At 36.1% G+C, this 10,718-nt stretch overlaps 1 pseudogene; it reads left to right on the forward strand.

The window, feature by feature from the left end:
- Nucleotides 1–39: 39 nt before the first annotated feature.
- LOC114735053 (glucose-6-phosphate 1-dehydrogenase, cytoplasmic isoform-like) lies at nucleotides 40–7,710 on the forward strand (annotated as a pseudogene).
- Nucleotides 7,711–10,718: the final 3,008 nt, after the last annotated feature.

Genomic DNA, 10,718 nt, shown 5'->3' on the forward strand with positions numbered 1-10,718 from the left:
AGCCATGCGGTGCAACTGCCAGCCTTGAGTTTCGCATTATTTTTTGATGATAACAGAAACGAGGGAAAGCGAAATGCATTCATTAATCATTTAAAGCAGTGTGCCGACATCGTGCTTTGACTTTTGACAATCAATATGCCTTTCGATAAAATTAGTGAAGGACGCGACATGAAATGGATATCCAGCCTGTGAATTCTAAATCCTTTGGTTCCTCTTCGCACTTGGCACCAAGCTGGTACCGTTATCTCTAACTTTACATCATGGAGATACTTCTTTTGCTTCCCTTCAATATCTCTCTTCTGTGTTTATTGAAACCTGAATCGTAATGCTTATATGGAGTGCTGTTTTTAATTTGACGTAGTGTCTGTTGCTTTGCGAGTTTAGATTTATTTATACGTAACGTGTCTTGTAATTTAAAAGAAAAATTATATCTATCCTAATCTCTTCTATGTGGACAGTTGGGAAATGAGTCCTGGCTGAGATTGGCCTCTTTGCAGGATGCTTAGGTGTCTGATGATAATGGAGAAAGTTCTCCCCATGGAACTATCCAGTTGGCAGACTTGGAAATAACTTTTATGCAGCCAACAAGCAGTTTATTTTTCTTAAGAGAACAAGTGAAAACATTTGTTGGGTTGATTTCACATCATGTTCATGGGCCGTGTTTGTTTTTCTGTTGTTTTTTAGGATCTCGAGAATTTCCTTTGATTTAATACCAGAAAGTGCCATATTGCTCTAGGAACTTGTCTTCTGGGAGTCGGTGAATTCTGCTGATTATCTGTTATAGAGAACTAATGTCTTCCCTACTGCCGTTGGGCTCTTTTCATGATCCAATTTGAATCCTGCCCAAAAAACAAAAACAATGGAGGATGTATTTACTTACTTCTCACATAATTGATACAGATAAAAGCTGCTGTAGATCACACCACTCTATTGCAAGGCAACTTTAGCCTTCTAACACTGCTATAACATGAGATCAAGTACACGGCACTCTGAAAAAGGATCTACCCTTCAAAGTGTGTCCATATCAGGAGAGGTAGAAGATGTTGCTGAAACTGGGTGTCTCTCCATTGTTGTGCTTGGTGCTTCTGGTGACCTCGCTAAGAAGAAGAAAACTTTCCTGCACTTTTCCACTATATCGGCAGGTTTGATGTCCTTCATTTGTGTGGATTCGATGAACTTCAATTTATGTAAAATGAGAAAATATTTGTGGACTATGATGATAAGTATGTGATATGGAACTGTGGCAAAAAACAGAGGTAGGAATGAATGATGTAATATAAATGACCATACTATTGATGGATTAAAGGACACCCTTATAGAAAATATCTCAAGGCTTTGTGATTCCGATCAGGCTCTAGTTGAAGCTTTTATCGCTATTCAGATTGTCTATTTGCTTATCATCTAACACTGGGTATTTACTTCTAACTCTTTCTGTTAAAGATAAAAAAGATATTTACTCCTAAATTCTTTTCTTTTCATAAAGGATGACAAAATATTTTCCACCAGCCTTCCGGTTCTCGTCAAGAATCCCGTGTTAATTCTTCTGAATTTTGTTGGATTTTTCTACAGGGATTTTTACCATTGGACGAAGTTCGTATTTACGGTTACGCAAGGACAAACATCTCTGATGATGACTTGAGAAACCGCTTGCATGGGTTAGATAATTTATGTTAAAATGTACATTGTTTCTCTGGATTTCCTAAACAAGTAAAAATACTTCCTATGGTAATCAGTCGCTTTCACACGTTGAAAACTCTTATTATACGCAAATAGATGTTTTCGCACTGTTATTTGAGTCTTTGAAATTGGCTTATGTTATTAGGGATGAACATATTTATCAAACCCTTGTCTTTAGCTGTAAATATTTACCGTGCTTTGTGGAGTTTGTCTTGCGAATTTTTCTTGGGGTCATGTATTTGATTGCTGTGTCTCTTGCAAAGTTGCTTTACAATATGTTTCATACTATCTTAGCAGTGTTTATGTCCTTTTTATCCTTTGGTATGCAGCTATCTTGTTCATGACAAAGGTGCTTCACCTGAGAGGTTGGATGATTTATCAAAGTTTTTGCAACTGGTATGAACTTTCTTCTTGCTCGTCCCATTTTTCAGATTTTAGGTAAAGCTTCTCCTAAAAATACTCGTCTGATCGTTCAGCTGTTCACAGTTTTTCTCGTTTTTTCTTCCTTTTAGATCAAATATGTGAGTGGCTCTTATGATTCTGAGGAAGGCTTTTGCTTGTTAGATAAAGAGATTTCGAAGCATGAATCCTCAAAAAACAAAGCAGAGGATTCATCTCGGAGGCTTTTCTACCTTGCACTTCCTCCTTCAGTATATCCATCTGTTTGCAAGATGATCAAGACTTGCTGCATAAATAAATGTGAGATTTTTAAAACCTCCGGTTTTGATATGTGATTTTTACACGTTTGCAAATGATTTTGAGAGGACAGCCGGCTAGGGACATAAAGGAAACTTTGTTGTTCTGGCATGCTTAATTAAAATGCTGACACATGACTCTTTGCTCCCTGAAATTTTTTTTTTTTTTTGTTTTCAATTTGTTTTTGAATGACAACACCCAACTTAAAATGAAGTTGCTTCCGTATACAAAATGGCTTCTTCTAATTTCTGGAAACTTGAAGTAATGCTTCTTTGGTTTTAGGCCTCGCTGCATATTTCCAGTCTCTGCTCTTCAAGCAAGGCAACGCTTTCTGATATGAACATGTCCGCTTTTCCTAATTTCTGCTGCATCCTGGTTATAAGCCCGAGCATTTGACATTTTTCGTATTGTTGGCTGTACCTGTTTCTTTTTTTTTAGCTGGTGGATGGACACGTATATTGTTGAGAAGCCTTTTGGTAAGGATCTAGAATCTGCAGAGCAACTCAGTGGCCAGATTGGAGAGTTGTTTGATGAACCCCAGATTTACCGTATTGACCACTACTTAGGAAAGGAACTAGTGCAGAATATGGTAATAACTAATTGTATATCGGCTGACTTGTTTGTTTCATGAACTCTGCCTAATTCATCCTCATTTCACTTCTATTGACAGCTAGTACTGCGATTTGCAAATCGCTTTTTCTTGCCTCTCTGGAACCGAGACAACATTGACAATGTACAGGTAAGAATCCTTGTTTTATTTGAGTTACAACATAGTGTTAGTTTGACAAAACATTCTCTGAATGAAGGCTACTTGGTACATCAACTTTGGAGGGGTCAGAAACAAAAAATCTGAACTCCTGGATTAATTTACTGTGCCTTGTGAGAGCACGTGCCGCATCTATAAAGTGGATCAATTTTGAGATGGAATCTTTTTTCGGTTTTCAATTCGTAAATATTCTGTCTCAAAGACTAGCAACTAATGAAATAGAGAGAGAGCCATTTTGGTCCCAAATTTTGTCAGGAGCAAAATTAGGCGCAAAAGTAAGCTTAAGGTAATCCCCAACCGAACATAAAAAATCCACTGTTTTCCCCTTTGCTACTACTTCAACTTAATTTTCATGGGGAAAAAGGTGAAGGAATGAATGATGAGAGATATCAGAGAGTCCTAGATGATGATAAACTGTAAGGCTTTAGATAATAATTAGACTCTAGATAAAGATAAACTCCTAAAGCTATGCGTTTCAATTAGGTTTCTGGTGTGGTATTGGAAGAACAAGCTTAGAACAAGCTTAGCTAGAAGGCGGAGTCATCGTCCACAATAATCAAAATCCATGCAACTTCACAACCCCATACCCAGCTAGACGTCTATAACACGGCGTGGTATTGTAATTTTGTACTTTATGTGAAGCTTATAGGAGATGAAATGGTTATTAGCAGCTCTGAGAGCTTGAGAGGAGCTTTAATGACCACTACAGTTAGTATACCTGGTAGGATGCCTGAGGTAGAGGGTGTTATGGAGTCTTGATGGATGAGGAAAAATTAGTGAAAACAGGAGAATGAAGGGGCACACCAGAGGAATGAAGACAAGGGATATCAATCTATGGAACTCAGCTGGTAGATTCAATGTTCGAAGGGCACCCTTTTCAAATGCAGATGCAGAGAGAATTTTTGCAGCTTCTGCAATTGCGTATACCAGAGCTGTCTGGTGTTTTATTGATGTTTAGTCAAGATGCATTGAAACATAATGAGAATGAGAATTGGAAAATAAAAAATGATGCATACCTAGTGCCTTTTTTGTCGTACCTACTCTGGTAGAAATATGCCTCCATGATTTTTTCTCATACTTGTGCTTCATAGTTTATTGCCTAATTATCCTGCTCCATCGTCAAGTATTAATATGTCGCCATTTTAAACATGAATATTTAACTTTGGGTACTGTGGCAGATAGTTTTCAGGGAGAACTTTGGAACTGAAGGTCGTGGTGGTTATTTTGACCAATATGGGTACGTGTAGTTAAATTGCTTTTACTTATCATGTTGAACAAACTGTCAAATAGCAAGTCTTACCAACAGGCTGTGGAATGACGTGAAACTGAAAAAAAGAAAGAAAAGTTTCTGTTTCCCACTTTTACTTTTGTCCCTGTATTGCGAGGAAAAAGTTACATTTGTGTTGCTCAGTGTATTTTGCCTTCTGTCATTGACTGACTTGTTTATCTTATTTTGACTGGGAAACAACGATTCATGAATTTAATATTTCTATTTGGCAGAATTATTCGAGATATTATTCAAAACCATCTGCTGCAGGTGAGTCCTTATTTTAAATTAAAATGGATTTCCATTTCGTGACAATAGTATCACTATCTTGCATTTTCAGCAGATACACCTGTTTATTAAGCACTCGAATTTCGTAGATTCACTCCTCTCATTGGTGATGAAACTGGTCGTGGGCCTTCCACATAATAGCTTAAGGTTTGTGTTGATTTGGTTCCTGACATGGTATCAAGCCTCTCTGAGCGGTCATGAGCTTGTTCCTTGCCGCCTCCTCTTCAAAATATATGTCTGTTTCTGTTTGTCCATCCTTTAAACCAAAGACCTTTCATCTAAAGAAGTAATCTTAGTATGGGTACAAGTGATCTTTGATCTGTCTGTTAAGTTTTGATTGGAAAAGGAAATGCTTTCTTGATGGACTATCGTCCTTGACAAAATTTACAGTATCAACAAATCTTCTCAACCTTGTTGCATTGGGCATTTGTCTTTTCTTTTTTGCAAGCGCATTAGGCATCTGTCAACCAAACAATGGCACGCTAACCATACAATAACTTGGTGATTTCACATCAGAAATATGCCAACCCAGTTTATATTTTTCTGCAAATTCAGGTTTTATGCTTGATAGCTATGGAAAGACCTGTTTCTCTCAAGCCTGAGCACATTCGGGATGAGAAAGTTAAGGTGTGTCTCTTTTCATTTATTCAGTAGGAGCTTTTTTCTTGTTGCAGTTATTGTGTTATGGACACTTTTTAATCTTTTTTATGCATATTCTGAAATCTTCATTTATAAGCAACCGGCGTCACTGCCAACTTCTTGGTCTCAAAATTTGATTATGTTTAATTGCAATTACAGCAAAGGTGTGTATTCTACAAATGCACACCCAAATTTTCCTTTCATAGGTTAACATGACTTTAACATTTAATTTCATGGTCTCTTCAGCTAGATTTAAGTTGAGTGTCTGCGAGCTTCTATGCGCTTAATTTTCTGGTTGCCATTTAAAATGCAGGTTCTTGAATCAGTACTTCCTATTGCGGACGATGATGTTGTTCTCGGACAATATGAAGGCTATAGGATGATCCAACTGTACCTGCCATTCAAACACTCCGACCTTTGCAACTTGTATTCTGCATATACACAATGAAAGATGGGAAGGTATGAGAAAGATTCTGGCCTTTATTTCTCAAGCAGCTAATTTGCATTGTAGGTTTCATTTATGAATTTTTTCTTAGTTACTCTATGCTGATGATCTGTGGAACAGTATTATAATTCTTAATCATTCTCTATTTTCTATTATATGCCACATCTATCGTGGTGTATGTAATTCTTTAAATGACAGTAGAATAATGGACGCTGTTTTCAAACTGAACTTGTCTTTCCCTTCAGGTGTTCCCTTCATAATAAAAGCAGGGAAGGCCCTTGATTCAAGAAAGGCCGACATAAGAGTTCAGTTCAAGGATGTTCCTGGTGACATTTTCAAGTGTATGGAACCATATGTTTAGATATGAATCCTCTTTTAATATGCTTTTGTCATGCGTCTTTAGTTGTCTGCACCCTGCTTCGACCGTAAGCGTGACTAAAATGAGAAATGAGAAATTGCGTTTGGCTTTTGTTTACTATCATCAGTGCATAAATTATTCCTTGTTCTCATGTTTTAAACATGAATAGAAAATTTCTCTTTCAATGGCCCATTTGTTACACAGAATATTTAGTGTGAAAAGAAAAGAGAGATGAAGGTGATATAAATTTAAAAAGAAAAAAGGGTATCTCCAACAAATGACATTGATACAAGTTATTGTTTCCTTCACCTCTTGGTTAGTGATGCCTTCTAGCGGCTGTATATACATAAACCTTACTATAAAGTCATACTTGCATAGGTAAAAATCCGGGGAGAAATGAGTTGGTTGTACGCCTGCAACCTTCAGAAGCTATTTACATGAAGCTTACGGTACGTGAGTTACTCTGATAACTGATAATGCCACTGTTTTGACCTCATTACTTCTTACAGTTCCTTTTGTGTGTGGGCGCGCGCGCGCGCCTGCCTCTGCTGGGGCAGCTCGACATCATTTGGTGTCACAACTAATAATTAAAGTCAAAAAATTGGTCAAATTAAATAAATTAATAAAATAATTATGTTCTTAATGCAAATCATCTGTGGAGACGAACTATTGAAGGGCCCTGTGACAAATCATTTTAAGTTCTGGACATAAGAAATAGTGAAACAAATTCCCATGAACTTGGTGTGCAAATGGACTTACTGGTTAAGTATCTCGTGCAGGTCAAGAAACCTGGATTAGAGATGTCGACAGAGCAAAGTGAGCTGGACTTGTCATATAGGCAGCGCTATCAAGGGGTGGCCATCCCAGAAGCTTATGAGCGTCTGATTCTCGACACGTAAGATCTCTGTTTTTCCCAATTCATGTCGCTGGTTTCCTCATTGTGGCAAGGAGTAGAGAACAATTTGACTGCAATACATAGCAATAAGTTGTTTAAATGTTATAGACCTGGGCTAAACCATAATCGGGATTGGATTTCTTTCTTCTGCAGAATTAGAGGCGACCAGCAACATTTCGTTCGAAGAGATGAGTTGAAGGTGAGTTCATCACACTCCTGACACAGTAAGATGCGAATGACCAACCTTGAGGGTTGTACTTTTGTGTTAAACAGGCGTCTTGGAAAATCTTCACTCCACTTCTGCATAGAATTGATGAGGGAGAGTTGAAACCAATTCCTTACAAGCCAGGAAGCAGAGGTCCTGCAGAAGCAGATGAGTTGCTGAATAGAGCTGGTTATGTTGCAACACATGGTTATAAATGGATTCCTCCTTCCTTATAAACTGCTCAATTTTTCACTTACTCTGCTTCAAGCTTTTGAGCTCCTTGTTGTGCGCACAATAAGCTCGACAATTTTGCGGCCATGATCTGCCTTTGAATTCCCGAAGCATTGAAGTAATGATTCATGCATGGACCAGATATGTTTGACCAGTGTTATATTTATATTATGAATGTAATTTCTAATCAGAATGATCATCGATCTAAAGATCAGAATAAAATATACGTGAATTCGGGAAGTTTACTTCTCATTTTGTTGGTTCAGTTAAGATAACCCAGCACCCTAAAGTATTTTGTGATATATTCAGTATTTTGAAATATTTTTTAAGGACACCTAGCACCTTGAAGTATTTTTTTTGTTTTGATACTGGACGCATCAAAAAATATTTTTGGATGCTAAACGCACTTAAAAAAATACTTTGAAATGTTAGATACATCAAAAAATATTTTACGGTACTGAATGTACCTAAAAAAATATTTCAACGTACTGGATACACTACAAAACATTTTAAGATACTGGATGCATCTAAGAAAATATTTCAGGTTGCTGGAATTCAACCCTTTTTGTTTGAAATTTATATCTTTAGTGGAAGGGTTTATTTTTTTTGGTAACAGTTCTGAATCTGATTTGGGCAGAATACGATATTCATCCATTCTTCGGACTGATAATCTCGCCGGCTACACGTATTAGATGAAGTCGTGGTACGTTTGTGCAGGGATTTGACATTTTGACTTGGCAAATATTTGATTGTTTTAAGGATGGGTTAAGGTGCGTCTAGCACCCCAAATTATTTACTCAGGTGCGTTCAGTGGCCTAAAGTAATTTTGGGTGCATCTATTGTCCTAAACTAATTAAAATGGTGTGTTCATATCCCAGATTAACAGAAATGTTATGTTTAACTGTTACTTTCCTGACTCAACTTAAAGTTAACCCCAGATATTCTACATGGCAGACACATAGGCACCCGATATGTATTATTCTTACTCAAAAGTCAATTTATTTAGAAGAAGATGAAGAAAATAAATTCAATTTTGAATGAAAATAATACACATCAAATGTCCATATGTCTGTCGTTTAAAATATTTGGGGTCAACTTTACGTTGAGTCAGGAAAATAACAGTTAAACATAACATTTCTGTTAGTCTGAGATATAGACGCACTATTTTAATTAGTTTAAGACACTGGATGCACCTAAAATTACTTTAGACCACTAGACGCACCTGGGTAAATAGTTCGGAGTGCTGAACACATCTTAACCCTCTAAGGATTGAAGAGAGTTCCTCTGTTTTCCCTGGTCGTCAACCACCTACCCATCATGACCATAGAAAAAACATCAACCCGTCGGGGTATTGGTGGGTAGAAATAGCTTAATTTGACAAGACAGACGCGATGTTATGATAAAATAATAATTTATGTGAGAAAATTTCTATATACACGACGTCTTCAATCATTTTTAGAGTCAATTAGAGTTAAGTTGTGCATGATATCTTAAAGGTGCATCAGCATATTAAAATATTAAATAATATAATTTTGCCTCCAAAATGTTAAAAAAAAAAATGGTTATTCTTACTTCCCATTACTATTTTATTGTTCACTAGACCAGATAATTTCACTAAACCTTAACTTTGACCTCTCATTCTTCTCCTCTCAGTGGATCAAAGGTGGACAAATAATCGCGGAAATATTTTCGTGCAATTCCCACCCCAAATAGTAAGGGAGCATACATTATCATCTCTTTCTCTCTAATTTAATGATAATCTAATTGACGCGCCGTATAAACTACTTAATTATTATTGGTATTCAAGCCAGACACTTATTCAAGCGAGAGATTTTTGGAATAGATTCTACAAATTCAATGGATGTGTGGATTATCGTTGGGTAATCACTTATAATACCTAATCTCATTCTGAGCAATTAATTTTGTTTTGGTATCGTTGGCAAAAAAATTAATTTTTTTTAATATTAAAGTCATAATAGATAGGTCTCTATTACTATGTTACTATATGCATACTTTGATAATTGATTTTATATCTGTTTTTTAATATAAAATTTCGTTGATTAATTTTTAGAGATTAAAAATTACTTTAATTATTTATATTTATTATTTTTTGAATTAATTTGTCTTATTTGTAAATTCATATATAATCTCATGATATACCTAAATATTTCGGAAATATTTATGTAATATATATGCTATAATCAAGTAATTTTTTTAGTTTCTTTTATCTTTCGAAATTAGTCAATTGACTTCCATATTAAAAACTAGAGGTGGTGCTAGCTATTCATATATGATTGGAATTTTATATTTTATGTTTGAACAAAAAAAAAAAGAACTACCAGTATAATCACAAAGTCACAATAAAACACAGCGTTCTTAAATATTATCTCATGCTTTGTTTGTGATGCCACCACACAAGTTGCACTTGAAAGCAGGAGCATCAACTATGCTATTGCAAAGTATAAATCAAACTTTAGGTTTATGTAATAAGACATGTCTTTAGATTTGTCTTCTAAGACAAAACATTATTAAAGCTACGGATCACGACCTTATCAAAAGGTTCTGATTTATCGGACGGATATGAATTTTTCTAAAAGTTACTGCCCATTTAAAATGCAAAAAAGACAGTTCTTAATAATATTATTTTTTGTAATGACAATCAACAAGCGGAATGAGACGGTCGCGAGGGACGCCCTTACGTGACCCAGCGACGGTGGTTAATATTTCCATTCAACCGCCCTTTTATTTGGTTGCTTCCAAAATAAACACATCTGAACGAATCCTATACTATAGAAAGGATTTTGACTCACATTAGAGCAACAGTTAACCATACTGTACAGAGCTATACTACCTTCAGACTTCTTTTGTAAATGTTCGTTACTTTCCCTGCTTTGTACTGACTTTACATTAATTGAATTTCTTCGTTTTTACTCAAAAAAAATAAACACATCTGATCATCTATATTAATTTGGGGATCATTTATTGCATCATCTCACTTTCGCCTGCCGGCCTCACCCCCTTCTCCCGTTACACTCTAACGGCGGCTAAACGTTCACTTAATTTGTTTTCAGTACCCCCTAATCGGGAACTATTATTAATTACAGGATCTACCGCCCCAGTGTCCCGCCAGCCAATTATGAGTCCTCCAAGCTGTCAAAAGTGAATTTAAACACGAAACAAATGGTAAGTTTACGGTTGTTTGGGGTTCCCAAAACTAGTTGTTTACAAAACTCTTTTCACATAAATCATGA

This window comes from Neltuma alba, unplaced genomic scaffold, assembly GCF_004799145.2.
Source record: "Neltuma alba isolate B1F8T4 unplaced genomic scaffold, ASM479914v2 tig00013175_pilon, whole genome shotgun sequence".
Classification (NCBI taxonomy): domain Eukaryota; kingdom Viridiplantae; phylum Streptophyta; class Magnoliopsida; order Fabales; family Fabaceae; genus Neltuma; species Neltuma alba.